This window comes from Euprymna scolopes, chromosome 16, assembly GCF_053919585.1.
Source record: "Euprymna scolopes isolate OS-2025 chromosome 16, ASM5391958v1, whole genome shotgun sequence".
Classification (NCBI taxonomy): domain Eukaryota; kingdom Metazoa; phylum Mollusca; class Cephalopoda; order Sepiida; family Sepiolidae; genus Euprymna; species Euprymna scolopes.
This window is the reverse complement of record NC_136497.1, coordinates 106,700,493-106,722,039: the sequence shown is the minus strand read 5'-3', so window position 1 is coordinate 106,722,039 and position 21,547 is coordinate 106,700,493. Positions and strand designations below refer to the sequence as shown.

At 18.7% G+C, this 21,547-nt stretch overlaps 1 protein-coding gene across 2 annotated transcripts in view; it reads left to right on the top strand.

Moving 5' to 3' along the window:
* LOC145296039 (diacylglycerol kinase theta-like) overlaps positions 1–21,547 on the top strand; it is a 1,210,689-nt gene that overhangs the window by 837,190 nt on the left and 351,952 nt on the right. The gene's annotated exons all lie outside the window — the stretch shown is intronic.

Genomic DNA, 21,547 nt, shown 5'->3' with positions numbered 1-21,547 from the left:
CATGCATTCATTATTATTATTACTCATTCAAAAAAGACATACACACATTATTATTATTACTAATTCAAAAAAAGACATACACACATTATTATTATTACTCATTAAAAAAATACATACACACATTATTATTATTACTAATTCAAAAAAGACATACACACATTATTAATATTACTCATTCAAAAAAGACATACACACATTATTATTATTACTTATTCAAAAAAGACACACACACATTATTATTATTACTAATTCAAAAAAGACATGCATATATTATTATTATTACTAATTCAAAAAAGACATGCATTCATTATTATTATTACTCATTCAAAAAAGACATACACACATTATTATTATTACTAATTCAAAAAAGACATGCATTCATTATTATTATTACTCATTCAAAAAAGACATACACACATTGTTATTATTACTAATTAAAAAAAGACATACACACATTATTATTATTATTACTTATTCAAAAAAGACATACACACATTATTATTATTACTCATTCAAAAAAGACATACACACATTATTATTATTACTTATTCAAAAATAGACATACACACATTATTATTATTATTAATAATTCAAAGATAGACATACACACATTATTATTATTATTAATAATTCAAAAATAGACATACACACATTATTATTATTACTTATTCAAAAATAGACATACACACATTATTATTATTACTTATTCAAAAATAGACATACACACATTATTATTATTAATAATTCAAAAAAAGACATACACACATTATTATTATTAATAATTAAAAATAGACATACACACATTATTATTATTACTTATTCAAAAATAGACATACACACATTATTATTATTAATAATTCAAAAATAGACATACACACATTATTATTATTAATAATTCAAAAAAAGACATACACACATTATTATTATTACTAATTCAAAAATAGACATACACACATTATTATTATTACTTATTCAAAAATAGACATACACACATTATTATTATTAATAATTCAAAAATAGACATACACACATTATTATTATTACTTATTCAAAAATAGACATACACACATTATTATTATTAATAATTCAAAAATAGACATACACACATTATTATTATTAATAATTCAAAAATAGACATACACACATTATTATTATTACTAATTCAAAAATAGACATACACACATTATTATTATTAATAATTCAAAAATAGACATACACACATTATTATTATTACTAATTCAAAAATAGACATACACACCTTATTATTATTAATAATTCAAAAATAGACATACACACATTATTATTATTACTTATTCAAAAATAGACATACACACATTATTATTATTAATAATTCAAAAATAGACATACACACATTATTATTATTACTTATTCAAAAATAGACATACACACATTATTATTATTAATAATTCAAAAATAGACATACACACATTATTATTATTACTTATTCAAAAATAGACATACACACATTATTATTATTACTCATTCAAAAAGACATACACACATTATTATTATTAATAATTCAAAAATAGACATACACATATTATTATTATTAATAATTCAAAAATAGACATACACACATTATTATTATTAATAATTCAAAAATAGACATACACACATTATTATTATTAATAATTCAAAAATAGACATACACACATTATTATTATTACTCATTCAAAAAAGACATACACACATTATTATTATTACATATTCAAAAATAGACTTACACACATTATTATTATTAATAATTCAAAAATAGACATACACAAATTATTATTATTACTTATTCAAAAATAGACATACACACATTATTATTATTACTTATTCAAAAATAGACATACACACATTATTATTATTACTCATTCAAAAAAGACATACACACATTATTATTATTAATAATTCAAAAATAGACATACACACATTATTATTATTAATAATGCAAAAATAGACATACACACATTATTATTATTAATAATTCAAAAATAGACATACACACATTATTATTATTAATAATTCAAAAATAGACATACACACATTATTATTATTAATAATTCAAAAATAGACATACACACATTATTATTATTAATAATTCAAAAATAGACATACACACATTATTATTATTACTTATTAAAAAATAGACATACACACATTATTATTATTACTTATTCAAAAATAGACATACACACATTATTATTATTACTCATTCAAAAAAGACATACACACATTATTATTATTACTCATTCAAAAAAGACATACACACATTATTATTATTACTTATTCAAAAAAGACATACACACATTATTATTATTACTAATTCAAAAAAGACATGCATTCATTATTATTATTACTCATTCAAAAAAGACATACACACATTATTATTATTACTAATTCAAAAAAGACATACACACATTATTATTATTACTAATTCAAAAAAGACATGCATTCATTATTATTATTACTCATTCAAAAAAGACATACACACATTGTTATTATTACTAATTAAAAAAAGACATACACACATTATTATTATTATTACTCATTCAAAAAAGACATACACACATTATTATTATTACTCATTCAAAAAAGACATACACACATTATTATTATTACTAATTAAAAAAAGACATACACACATTATTATTATTACTCATTCAAAAAAGACATACACACATTATTATTATTACTAATTCAAAAAAGACATACACACATTATTATTATTACTCATTCAAAAAAGACATGCATTCATTATTATTATTACTCATTCAAAAATAGACATACACACATTATTATTATTACTAATTCAAAAAAAGACATACACACATTATTATTATTACTCATTCAAAAAAGACATACACACATTATTATTATTACTAATTCAAAAAAGACATACACACATTATTATTATTACTCATTCAAAAATGACATGCACACATTATTATTATTACTCATTCAAAAAAGACATACACACATTATTATTATTACTCATTCAAAAAAGACATACACACATTATTATTATTACTAATTAAAAAAAGACATACACACATTATTATTATTACTCATTCAAAAAAGACATACACACATTATTATTATTACTAATTCAAAAAAGACATACACACATTATTATTATTACTCATTCAAAAAAGACATGCATTCATTATTATTATTACTCATTCAAAAAAGACATACACACATTATTATTATTACTAATTCAAAAAAAGACATACACACATAATTATTATTACTCATTAAAAAAATACATACACACATTATTATTATTACTAATTCAAAAAAGACATACACACATTATTATTATTACTCATTCAAAAAAGACATACACACATTATTATTATTACTCATTCAAAAAAGACACACACACATTATTATTATTACTAATTCAAAAAAGACATGCATATATTATTATTATTACTAATTCAAAAAAGACATGCATTCATTATTATTATTACTCATTCAAAAAAGACATACACACATTATTATTATTACTAATTCAAAAAAGACATGCATTCATTATTATTATTACTCATTCAAAAAAGACATACACACATTGTTATTATTACTAATTAAAAAAAGACATACACACATTATTATTATTATTACTCATTCAAAAAAGACATACACACATTATTATTATTACTCATTCAAAAAAGACATACACACATTATTATTATTACTTATTCAAAAATAGACATACACACATTATTATTATTATTAATAATTCAAAGATAGACATACACACATTATAATTATTATTAATAATTCAAAAATAGACATACACACATTATTATTATTACTTATTCAAAAATAGACATACACACATTATTATTATTACTTATTCAAAAATAGACATACACACATTATTATTATTAATAATTCAAAAAAAGACATACACACATTATTATTATTAATAATTAAAAATAGACATACACACATTATTATTATTACTTATTCAAAAATAGACATACACACATTATTATTATTAATAATTCAAAAATAGACATACACACATTATTATTATTAATAATTCAAAAAAAGACATACACACATTATTATTATTACTAATTATAAAATAGACATACACACATTATTATTATTACTTATTCAAAAATAGACATACACACATTATTATTATTAATAATTCAAAAATAGACATACACACATTATTATTATTACTTATTTTAAAATAGACATACACACATTATTATTATTAATAATTCAAAAATAGACATACACACATTATTATTATTAATAATTCAAAAATAGACATACACACATTATTATTATTACTAATTTAAAAATAGACATACACACATTATTATTATTAATAATTCAAAAATAGACATACACACATTATTATTATTACTAATTCAAAAATAGACATACACACCTTATTATTATTAATAATTCAAAAATAGACATACACACATTATTATTATTACTTATTCAAAAATAGACATACACACATTATGATTATTAATAATTCAAAAATAGACATACACACATTATTATTATTACTTATTCAAAAATAGACATACACACATTATTATTATTAATAATTCAAAAATAGACATACACACATTATTATTATTACTTATTCAAAAATAGACATACACACATTATTATTATTACTCATTCAAAAAGACATACACACATTATTATTATTAATAATTCAAAAATAGACATACACATATTATTATTATTAATAATTCAAAAATAGACATACACACATTATTATTATTAATAATTCAAAAATAGACATACACACATTATTATTATTAATAATTCAAAAATAGACATACACACATTATTATTATTACTCATTCAAAAAAGACATACACACATTATTATTATTACATATTCAAAAATAGACATACACACATTATTATTATTAATAATTCAAAAATAGACATACACAAATTATTATTATTACCTATTCAAAAATAGACATACACACATTATTATTATTACTTATTCAAAAATAGACATACACACATTATTATTATTACTCATTCAAAAAAGACATACACACATTATTATTATTAATAATTCAAAAATAGACATACACACATTATTATTATTAATAATTCAAAAATAGACATACACACATTATTATTATTAATAATTCAAAAATAGACATACACACATTATTATTATTAATAATTCAAAAATAGACATACACACATTATTATTATTAATAATTCAAAAATAGACATACACACATTATTATTATTAATAATTCAAAAATAGACATACACACATTATTATTATTACTTATTCAAAAATAGACATACACACATTATTATTATTACTTATTCAAAAATAGACATACACACATTATTATTATTACTCATTCAAAAAAGACATACACACATTATTATTATTACTCATTCAAAAAAGACATACACACATTATTATTATTACTCATTCAAAAAAGACATACACACATTATTATTATTACTAATTCAAAAAAGACATGCATTCATTATTATTATTACTCATTCAAAAAAGACATACACACATTATTATTATTACTAATTCAAAAAAGACATACACACATTATTATTATTACTAATTCAAAAAAGACATGCATTCATTATTATTATTACTCATTCAAAAAAGACATACACACAGTGTTATTATTACTAATTAAAAAAAGACATACACACATTATTATTATTATTACTCATTCAAAAAAGACATACACACATTATTATTATTACTCATTCAAAAAAGACATACACACATTATTATTATTACTAATTCAAAAAAGACATACACACATTATTATTATTACTCATTCAAAAAAGACATACACACATTATTATTATTACTAATTCAAAAAAGACATACACACATTATTATTATTACTCATTCAAAAAAGACATGCATTCATTATTATTATTACTCATTCAAAAATAGACATACACACATTATTATTATTACTAATTCAAAAAAAGGCATACACACATTATTATTATTACTCATTCAAAAAAGACATACACACATTATTATTATTACTAATTCAAAAAAGACATACACACATTATTATTATTACTCATTCAAAAATGACATGCACACATTATTATTATTACTCATTCAAAAAAGACATACACACATTATTATTATTACTAATTCAAAAAAGACATGCATTCATTATTATTATTACTCATTCAAAAAAGACATACACACATTATTATTATTACTAATTAAAAAAAGACATACACACATTATTATTATTACTCATTCAAAAAAGACATACACACATTATTATTATTACTAATTCAAAAAAGACATACACACATTATTATTATTACTCATTCAAAAAAGACATGCATTCATTATTATTATTACTCATTCAAAAAAGACATACACACATTATTATTATTACTAAATCAAAAAAAGACATACACACATTATTATTATTACTCATTAAAAAAATACATACACACATTATTATTATTACTAATTCAAAAAAGACATACACACATTATTATTATTACTCATTCAAAAATGACATGCACACATTATTATTATTACTCATTCAAAAAAGACATACACACATTATTATTATTACTTATTCAAATAAGACATACACATTATTATTATTACTTATTCAAAAAAGACATACACACATTATTATTATTACTAATTAAAAAAAGACATGCATTCATTATTATTATTACTCATTCAAAAAAGACATACACACATTATTATTATTACTAATTCAAAAAAGACATACACACATTATTATTATTACTAATTCAAAAAAGACATGCATTCATTATTATTATTACTCATTCAAAAAAGACATACACACATTGTTATTATTACTAATTAAAAAAAGACATACACACATTATTATTATTATTACTCATTCAAAAAAGACATACACACATTATTATTATTACTCATTCAAAAAAGACATACACACATTATTATTATTACTCATTCAAAAAAGACATACACACATTATTATTATTACTAATTCAAAAAAGACATACACACATTATTATTATTACTAATTCAAAAAAGACATGCATTCATTATTATTATTACTCATTCAAAAAAGACATGCACACATTATTATTATTACTAATTCAAAAAAGACATGCATTCATTATTATTATTACTCATTCAAAAAAGACATACACACATTGTTATTATTACTTATTAAAAAAAGACATACACACATTATTATTATTATTACTCATTCAAAAAAGACATACACACATTATTATTATTACTCATTCAAAAAAGACATACACACATTATTATTATTACTTATTCAAAAATAGACATACACACATTATTATTATTATTAATAATTCAAAGATAGACATACACACATTATTATTATTATTAATAATTCAAAAATAGACATACACACATTATTATTATTACTTATTCAAAAATAGACATACACACATTATTATTATTACTTATTCAAAAATAGACATACACACATTATTATTATTAATAATTCAAAAAAAGACATACACACATTATTATTATTAATAATTAAAAATAGACATACACACATTATTATTATTACTTATTCAAAAATAGACATACACATATTATTATTATTAATAATTCAAAAATAGACATACACACATTATTATTATTAATAATTCAAAAATAGACATACACACATTATTATTATTACTAATTCAAAAATAGACATACACACATTATTATTATTACTTATTCAAAAATAGACATACACACATTATTATTATTAATAATTCAAAAATAGACATACACACATTATTATTATTACTTATTCAAAAATAGACATACACACATTATTATTATTAATAATTCAAAAATAGACATACACACATTATTATTATTAATAATTCAAAAATAGACATACACACATTATTATTATTACTAATTCAAAAATAGACATACACACATTATTATTATTAATAATTCAAAAATAGAAGTACACACATTATTATTATTACTAATTCAAAAATAGACATACACACCTTATTATTATTAATAATTCAAAAATAGACATACACACATTATTATTATTACTTATTCAAAAATAGACATACACACATTATTATTATTAATAATTCAAAAATAGACATACACACATTATTATTATTACTTATTCAAAAATAGACATACACACATTATTATTATTAATAATTCAAAAATAGACATACACACATTATTATTATTACTTATTCAAAAATAGACATACACACATTATTATTATTAATGATTCAAAAATAGACATACACACATTATTATTATTACTCATTCAAAAAAGACATACACACATTATTATTATTACATATTCAAAAATAGACATACACACATTATTATTATTAATAATTCAAAAATAGACATACACAAATTATTATTATTACTTATTCAAAAATAGACATACACACATTATTATTATTACTTATTCAAAAATAGACATACACACATTATTATTATTACTCATTCAAAAAAGACATACACACATTATTATTATTAATAATTCAAAAATAGACATACACACATTATTATTATTAATAATTCAAAAATAGACATACACACATTATTATTATTAATAATTCAAAAATAGACATACACACATTATTATTATAAATAATTCAAAAATAGACATACACACATTATTATTATAAATAATTCACAAATAGACATACACACATTATTATTATTAATAATTCAAAAATAGACATACACACATTATTATTATTACTTATTCAAAAATAGACATACACACATTATTATTATTACTTATTCAAAAATAGACATGCACACATTATTATTATTACTCATTCAAAAAAGACATACACACATTATTATTATTACTCATTCAAAAAAGACATACACACATTATTATTATTACTTATTCAAAAAAGACATACACACATTATTATTATTACTAATTCAAAAAAGACATGCATTCATTATTATTATTACTCATTCAAAAAAGACATACACACATTATTATTATTACTAATTCAAAAAAGACATACACACATTATTATTATGACTAATTCAAAAAAGACATGCATTCATTATTATTATTACTCATTCAAAAAAGACATACACACATTGTTATTATTACTAATTAAAAAAAGACATACACACATTATTATTATTATTACTCATTCAAAAAAGACATACACACATTATTATTATTACTCATTCAAAAAAGACATACACACATTATTATTATTACTAATTCAAAAAAGACATACACACATTATTATTATTACTCATTCAAAAAAGACATGCACACATTATTATTATTACTCATTCAAAAAAGACATACACACATTATTATTATTACTCATTCAAAAAAGACATACACACATTATTATTATTACTCATTCAAAAAAGAGATACACACATTATTATTATTACTAATTCAAAAAAGACATGCACACATTATTATTATTACTCATTCAAAAAAGACATACACACATTATTATTATTACTAATTCAAAAAAGACATGCACACATTATTATTATTACTAATTCAAAAAAGACATACACACATTATTATTATTACTCATTCAAAAAAGACATACACACATTATTATTATTACTAATTCAAAAAAGACATACACACATTATTATTATTACTCATTCAAAAAAGACATACACACATTATTATTATTACTCATTCAAAAAAGACATACACACATTATTATTATTACTAATTCAAAAAAGACATACACACATTATTATTATTACTCATTCAAAAAAGACATGCACACATTATTATTATTACTCATTCAAAAAAGACATACACACATTATTATTATTACTCATTCAAAAAAGACATACACACATTATTATTATTACTTATTCAAAAATAGACATACACACATTATTATTATTATTAATAATTCAAAGATAGACATACACACATTATTATTATTATTAATAATTCAAAAATAGACATACACACATTATTATTATTACTTATTCAAAAATAGACATACACACATTATTATTATTACTTATTCAAAAATAGACATACACACATTATTATTATTAATAATTCAAAAAAAGACATACACACATTATTATTATTAATAATTAAAAATAGACATACACACATTATTATTATTACTTATTCAAAAATAGACATACACATATTATTATTATTAATAATTCAAAAATAGACATACACACATTATTATTATTAATAATTCAAAAATAGACATACACACATTATTATTATTACTAATTCAAAAATAGACATACACACATTATTATTATTACTTATTCAAAAATAGACATACACACATTATTATTATTAATAATTCAAAAATAGACATACACACATTATTATTATTACTTATTCAAAAATAGACATACACACATTATTATTATTAATAATTCAAAAATAGACATACACACATTATTATTATTAATAATTCAAAAATAGACATACACACATTATTATTATTACTAATTCAAAAATAGACATACACACATTATTATTATTAATAATTCAAAAATAGAAGTACACACATTATTATTATTACTAATTCAAAAATAGACATACACACCTTATTATTATTAATAATTCAAAAATAGACATACACACATTATTATTATTACTTATTCAAAAATAGACATACACACATTATTATTATTAATAATTCAAAAATAGACATACACACATTATTATTATTACTTATTCAAAAATAGACATACACACATTATTATTATTAATAATTCAAAAATAGACATACACACATTATTATTATTACTTATTCAAAAATAGACATACACACATTATTATTATTAATGATTCAAAAATAGACATACACACATTATTATTATTACTCATTCAAAAAAGACATACACACATTATTATTATTACATATTCAAAAATAGACATACACACATTATTATTATTAATAATTCAAAAATAGACATACACAAATTATTATTATTACTTATTCAAAAATAGACATACACACATTATTATTATTACTTATTCAAAAATAGACATACACACATTATTATTATTACTCATTCAAAAAAGACATACACACATTATTATTATTAATAATTCAAAAATAGACATACACACATTATTATTATTAATAATTCAAAAATAGACATCCACACATTATTATTATTAATAATTCAAAAATAGACATACACACATTATTATTATAAATAATTCAAAAATAGACATACACACATTATTATTATTAATAATTCACAAATAGACATACACACATTATTATTATTAATAATTCAAAAATAGACATACACACATTATTATTATTACTTATTCAAAAATAGACATACACACATTATTATTATTACTTATTCAAAAATAGACATGCACACATTATTATTATTACTCATTCAAAAAAGACATACACACATTATTATTATTACTCATTCAAAAAAGACATACACACATTATTATTATTACTTATTCAAAAAAGACATACACACATTATTATTATTACTAATTCAAAAAAGACATGCATTCATTATTATTATTACTCATTCAAAAAAGACATACACACATTATTATTATTACTAATTCAAAAAAGACATACACACATTATTATTATGACTAATTCAAAAAAGACATGCATTCATTATTATTATTACTCATTCAAAAAAGACATACACACATTGTTATTATTACTAATTAAAAAAAGACATACACACATTATTATTATTATTACTCATTCAAAAAAGACATACACACATTATTATTATTACTCATTCAAAAAAGACATACACACATTATTATTATTACTAATTCAAAAAAGACATACACACATTATTATTATTACTCATTCAAAAAAGACATGCACACATTATTATTATTACTCATTCAAAAAAGACATACACACATTATTATTATTACTCATTCAAAAAAGACATACACACATTATTATTATTACTCATTCAAAAAAGAGATACACACATTATTATTATTACTAATTACAAAAAAGACATGCACACATTATTATTATTACTCATTCAAAAAAGACATACACACATTATTATTATTACTAATTCAAAAAAGACATGCACACATTATTATTATTACTAATTCAAAAAAGACATACACACATTATTATTATTACTCATTCAAAAAAGACATACACACATTATTATTATTACTAATTCAAAAAAGACATACACACATTATTATTATTACTCATTCAAAAAAGACATACAGACATTATTATTATTACTCATTCAAAAAAGACATACACACATTATTATTATTACTAATTCAAAAAAGACATACACACATTATTATTATTACTCATTCAAAAAAGACATGCACACATTATTATTATTACTCATTCAAAAAAGACATACACACATTATTATTATTACGCATTCAAAAAAGACATACACACATTATTATTATTACTCATTCAAAAAAGACATACACACATTATTATTATTACTAATTCAAAAAAGACATGCATTCATTATTATTATTACTCATTCAAAAAAGACATACACACATTATTATTATTACTAATTCAAAAAAGACATGCATTCATTATTATTATTACTCATTCAAAAAAGACATACACACATTATTATTATTACTAATTCAAAAAGGACATGCATTCATTATTATTATTACTCATTCAAAAAAGACATACACACATTATTATTATTACTAATTCAAAAAAGACATGCATTCATTATTATTATTACTCATTACAAAAAAGACATACACACATTATTATTATTACTAATTCAAAAAAGACATGCATTCATTATTATTATTACTCATTCAAAAAAGACATACACACATTATTATTATTACTAATTCAAAAAAGACATGCATTCATTATTATTATTACTCATTCAAAAAAGACATACACACATTATTATTATTACTAATTCAAAAAAGACATGCATTCATTATTATTATTACTCATTCAAAAAAGACATACACACATTATTATTATTACTAATTCAAAAAAGACATGCATTCATTATTATTATTACTCATTCAAAAAAGACATACACACATTATTATTATTACTAATTCAAAAAAGACATGCATTCATTATTATTATTACTCATTCAAAAAAGACATACACACATTGTTATTATAACTAATTAAAAAAAGACATACACACATTATTATTATTATTACTCATTCAAAAAAGACATACACACATTATTATTATTACTCATTCAAAAAAGACATACACACATTATTATTATTACTAATTCAAAAAAGACATACACACATTATTATTATTACTCATTCAAAAAAGACATACACACATTATTATTATTACTCATTCAAAAAAGACATACACACATTATTATTATTACTCATTCAAAAAAGACATACACACATTATTATTATTACTAATTCAAAAAAGACATACACACATTATTATTATTACTCATTCAAAAAAGACATGCATTCATTATTATTATTACTCATTCAAAAAAGACATACACACATTATTATTATTACTAATTCAAAAAAAGACATACACACATTATTATTATTACTCATTAAAAAAATACATACACACATTATTATTATTACTAATTCAAAAAAGACATACACACATTATTATTATTACTCATTCAAAAATGACATGCACACATTATTATTATTACTCATTCAAAAAAGACATACACACATTATTATTATTACTCATTCAAAAACGACATACACACATTATTATTATTACTTATTCAAAAAACATACACACATTATTATTATTACTAATTCAAAAAAGACATGCATTCATTATTATTATTACTCATTCAAAAAAGACATACACACATTATTATTATTACTAATTCAAAAAAGACATACACACATTATTATTATTACTAATTCAAAAAAGACATGCATTCATTATTATTATTACTCATTCAAAAAAGACATACACACATTGTTATTATTAATAATTAAAAAAAGACATACACACATTATTATTATTATTACTCATTCAAAAAAGACATACACACATTATTATTATTACTCATTCAAAAAAGACATACACACATTATTATTATTACTCATTCAAAAAAGACATACACACATTATTATTATTACTCATTCAAAAAAGACATACACACATTATTATTATTACTAATTCAAAAAAGACATGCATTCATTATTATTATTACTCATTCAAAAAAGACATACACACATTATTATTATTACTAATTCAAAAAAGACATGCATTCATTATTATTATTACTCATTCAAAAAAGACATACACACATTATTATTATTACTAATTCAAAAAAGACATGCATTCATTATTATTATTACTCATTCAAAAAAGACATACACACATTATTATTATTACTAATTCAAAAAAGACATGCATTCATTATTATTATTACTCATTCAAAAAAGACATACACACATTATTATTATTACTAATTCAAAAAAGACATGCATTCATTATTATTATTACTCATTCAAAAAAGACATACACACATTGTTATTATAACTAATTAAAAAAAGACATACACACATTATTATTATTATTACTCATTCAAAAAAGACATACACACATTATTATTATTACTCATTCAAAAAAGACATACACACATTATTATTATTACTAATTCAAAAAAGACATACACACATTATTATTATTACTCATTCAAAAAAGACATACACACATTATTATTATTACTCATTCAAAAAAGACATACACACATTATTATTATTACTCATTCAAAAAAGACATACACACATTATTATTATTACTAATTCAAAAAAGACATACACACATTATTATTATTACTCATTCAAAAAAGACATGCATTCATTATTATTATTACTCATTCAAAAAAGACATACACACATTATTATTATTACTAATTCAAAAAAAGACATACACACATTATTATTATTACTCATTAAAAAAATACATACACACATTATTATTATTACTAATTCAAAAAAGACATACACACATTATTATTATTACTCATTCAAAAATGACATGCACACATTATTATTATTACTCATTCAAAAAAGACATACACACATTATTATTATTACTCATTCAAAAACGACATACACACATTATTATTATTACTTATTCAAAAAAGACATACACACATTATTATTATGACTCATTCAAAAAAGACATACACACATTATTATTATTACTCATTTAAAAAAGACATACACACATTATTATTATTACTAATTCAAAAAAGACATGCATTCATTATTATTATTACTCATTCAAAAAAGACATACACACATTATTATTATTACTAATTCAAAAAAGACATACACACATTATTATTATTACTAATTCAAAAAAGACATGCATTCATTATTATTATTACTCATTCAAAAAAGACATACACACATTGTTATTATTAATAATTAAAAAAAGACATACACACATTATTATTATTATTACTCATTCAAAAAAGACATACACACATTATTATTATTACTCATTCAAAAAAGACATACACACATTATTATTATTACTCATTCAAAAAAGACATACACACATTATTATTATTACTCATTCAAAAAAGACATACACACATTATTATTATTACTAATTCAAAAAAGACATACACACATTATTATTATTACTAATTCAAAAAAGACATGCATTCATTATTATTATTACTCATTCAAAAAAGACATACACACATTATTATTATTACTAATTCAAAAAAGACATGCATTCATTATTATTATTACTCATTCAAAAAAGACATACACACATTGTTATTATTACTAATTAAAAAAAGACATACACACATTATTATTATTATTACTCATTCAAAAAAGACATACACACATTATTATTATTACTCATTCAAAAAAGACATACACACATTATTATTATTACTTATTCAAAAATAGACATACACACATTATTATTATTATTAATAATTCAAAGATAGACATACACACATTATTATTATTATTAATAATTCAAAAATAGACATACACACATTATTATTATTACTTATTCAAAAATAGACATACACACATTATTATTATTACTTATTCAAAAATAGACATACACACATTATTATTATTAATAATTCAAAAAAAGACATACACACATTATTATTATTAATAATTCAAAAATAGACATACACACATTATTATTATTACTTATTCAAAAATAGACATACACACATTATTATTATTAATAATTCAAAAATAGACATACACACATTATTATTATTAATAATTCAAAAAAAGACATACACACATTATTATTATTACCAATTCAAAAATAGACATACACACATTATTATTATTACTTATTCAAAAATAGACATACACACATTATTATTATTAATAATTCAAAAATAGACATACACACATTATTATTATAACTTATTCAAAAATAGACATACACACATTATTATTATTAATAATTCAAAAATAGACATACACACATTATTATTATTAATAATTCAAAAATAGACATACACACATTATTATTATTACTAATTCAAAAATAGACATACACACATTATTATTATTAATAATTCAAAAATAGACATACACACATTATTATTATTACTTATTCAAAAATAGACATACACACCTTATTATTATTAATAATTCAAAAATAGACATACACACATTATTATTATTACTTATTCAAAAATAGACATACACACATCATTATTATTAATAATTCAAAAATAGACATACACACATTATTATTATTACTTATTCAAAAATAGACATACACACATTATTTTTAATCATAATTCAAAAATAGACATACACACATTATTATTATTACTTATTCAAAAATAGACATACACACATTATTATTATTACTCATTCAAAAAGACATACACACATTATTATTATTAATAATTCAAAAATACACATACACATATTATTATTATTAATAATTCAAAAATAGACATACACACATTATTATTATTAATAATTCAAAAATAGACATACACACATTATTATTATTAATAATTCAAAAATAGACATACACACATTATTATTATTACTTATTCAAAAATAGACATACACACATTATTATTATTACTCATTCAAAAAAGACATACACACATTATTATTATTAATAATTCAGAAATAGACATACACACATTATTATTATTAATAATTCAAAAATAGACATACACACATTATTATTATTAATAATTCAAAAATAGACATACACACATTATTATTATTAATAATTCAAAAATAGACATACACACATTATTATTATTAATAATTCAAAAATAGACATACACACATTATTATTATTAATAATTCAAAAATAGACATACACACATTATTATTATTACTTATTCAAAAATAGACATACACACATTATTATTATTACTTATTCAAAAATAGACATACACACATTATTATTATTACTCATTCAAAAAAGACATACACACATTATTATTATTACATATTCAAAAATAGACATACACACATTATTATTATTAATAATTCAAAAATAGACATACACAAATTATTATTATTACTTATTCAAAAATAGACATACACACATTATTATTATTACTTATTCAAAAATAGACATACACACATTATTATTATTACTTATTCAAAAAAGACATACACACATTATTATTATTAATAATTCAAAAATAGACATACACACATTATTATTATTAATAATTCACAAATAGACATACACACATTATTATTATTAATAATTCAAAAATAGACATACACACATTATTATTATTAATAATTCAAAAATAGACATACACACATTATTATTATTACTTATTCAAAAATAGACATACACACATTATTATTATTAATAATTCAAAAATAGACATACACACATTATTATTATTAATAATTCAAAAATAGACATACACACATTATTATTATTAATAATTCAAAAATAGACATACACACATTATCATTATTAATAATTCAAAAATAGACATACACACATTATTATTATTAATAATTCAAAAATAGACATACACACATTATTATTATTACTTATTCAAAAATAGACATACACACATTATTATTATTTCTTATTCAAAAATAGACATACACACATTATTATTATTAATAATGCAAAAATAGACATACACACACTATTATTATTAATAATTCAAAAATAGACATACACACATTATTATTATTACTTATTCAAAAATAGACATACACACATTATTATTATTACTTATTCAAAAATAGACATACCCACATTATTATTATTACTTATTCAAAAATAGACATACACACATTATTATTATTACTTATTCAAAAATAGACATACACACATTATTATTATTAATAATTCAAAAATAGACATACACACATTATTATTATTACTTATTCAAAAATAGACATACACACATTATTATTATTACTCATTCAAAAATAGACATACACACATTATTATTATTACTTATTCAAAAATAGACATACACACATTATTATTATTACTTATTCAAAAATAGACATACACACATTATTATTATTACTTATTCAAAAATAGACATACACACATTATTATTATTAATAATTCAAAAATAGACATACACACATTATTATTATTAATAATTAAAAAATAGACATACACACATTATTATTATTACTTATTCAAAAATAGACATACACACATTATTATTATTAATAATTAAAAAATAGACATACACACATTATTATTATTAATAATTCAAAAATAGACATACACACATTATTATTATTACTTATTCAAAAATAGACATACACACATTATTATTATTAATAATTCAAAAATAGACATACACACATTATTATTATTAATAATTCAAAAATAGACATACACACATTATTATTATTACTTATTCAAAAATAGACATACACACATTATTATTATTAATAATTCAAAAATAGACATACACACATTATTATTATTAATAATTCAAAAATAGACATACACACATTATTATTATTACTAATTCAAAAATAGACATACACACATTATTATTATTAATAATTCAAAAATAGACATACACACATTATTATTATTATTAATAATTCAAAAATAGACATACACACATTATTATTATTACTTATTCAAAAATAGACATACACACATTATTATTATTACTTATTCAAAAATAGACATACACACATTATTATTATTACTTATTTGAAAATAGACATACACACATTATTATTATTAATAATTCAAAAATAGACATACACACATTATTATTATTAATAATTCAAAAATAGACATACACACATTATTATTATTACTTATTCAAAAATAGACATACACACATTATTATTATTACTCATTCAAAAATAGACATACACACATTATTATTATTACTTATTCAAAAATAGACATACACACATTATTATTATTAATAATTCAAAAATAGACATACACACATTATTATTATTAATAATTCAAAAATAGACATACACACATTATTATTATTACTTATTCAAAAATAGACATACACACATTATTATTATTAATAATTCAAAAATAGACATACACACATTATTATTATTAATAATTCAAAAATAGACATACACACATTATTATTATTACTCATTCAAAAATAGACATACACACATTATTATTATTACTTATTCAAAAATAGACATACACACATTATTATTATTAATAATTCAAAAATAGACATACACACATTATTATTATTAATAATTCAAAAATAGACATACACACATTATTATTATTAATAATTCAAAAATAGACATACACACATTATTATTATTACTCATTCAAAAAAGACATACACACATTATTATTATTACTCATTCAAAAATAGACATACACACATTATTATTATTACTCATTCAAAAATAGACATACACACATTATTATTATTAATAATTCAAAAATAGACATACACACATTATTATTATTAATAATTAAAAAATAGACATACACACATTATTATTATTAATAATTCAAAAATAGACATACACACATTATTATTATTACTCATTCAAAAATAGACATACACACATTATTATTATTACTTATTCAAAAATAGACATACACACATTATTATTATTAATAATTCAAAAATAGACATACACACATTATTATTATTAATAATTCAAAAATAGACATACACACATTATTATTATTACTTATTACAAAATAGACATACACACATTATTATTATTAATAATTCAAAAATAGACATACACACATTATTATTATTAATAATTCAAAAATAGACATACACACATTATTATTATTACTCATTCAAAAATAGACATACACACATTATTATTATTACTTATTAAAAAATAGACATACACACATTATTATTATTAATAATTCAAAAATAGACATACACACATTATTATTATTAATAATTCAACAATAGACATACACACATTAGTATTATTACTTATTCAAAAAAAGACATACACACATTATTATTTTAATAATTCAAAAATAGACATACACACATTATTATTATTAATAATTCAAAAATAGACATACACACATTATTATTATTACTCATTCAAAAATAGACATACACACATTATTATTATTACTTATTCAAAAATAGACATACACACATTATTATTATTAATAATTCAAAAATAGACATACACACATTATTATTATTAATAATTCAAAAATAGACATACACACATTATTATTATTACTTATTCAAAAAAAGACATACACACATTATTATTATTAATAATTCAAAAATAGACATACACACATTATTATTATTAATAATTCAAAAATAGACATACACACATTATTATTATTACTTATTCAAAATAGACATACACACATGATTATTATTAATAATTCAAAAATAGACATACACACATTATTATTATTAATAATTCAAAAATAGACATACACACATTATTATTATTACTTATTCAAAAATAGACATACACACATTATTATTATTAATAATTCAAAAATAGACATACACACATTATTATTATTACTTATTCAAAAATAGACATACACACATTATTATTATTACTTATTCAAAAATAGACATACACACATTATTATTATTATCATTAATTCAAAAATAGACATACACACATTATTATTATTAATAATTCAAAAATAGACATACACACATTATTATTATTACTTATTCAAGAATAGACATACACACATTATTATTATTAATAATTCAAAAATAGACATACACACATTATTATTATTACTTATTCAAAAATAGACACACACATTATTATTATTAATAATTCAAAAATAGACATACACACATTATTATTATTACTAATTCAAAAATAGACATACACACATTATTATTATTAATAATTCAAAAATAGACATACACACATTATTATTATTACTTATTCAAAAATAGACATACACACATTATTATTATTGATAATTCAAAAATAGACATACACACATTATTATTATTACTTATTCAAAAATAGACATACACACATTATTATTATTAATAATTCAAAAAAGACATACACACATTATTGTTATTAATAATTCAAAAATAGACATACACACAT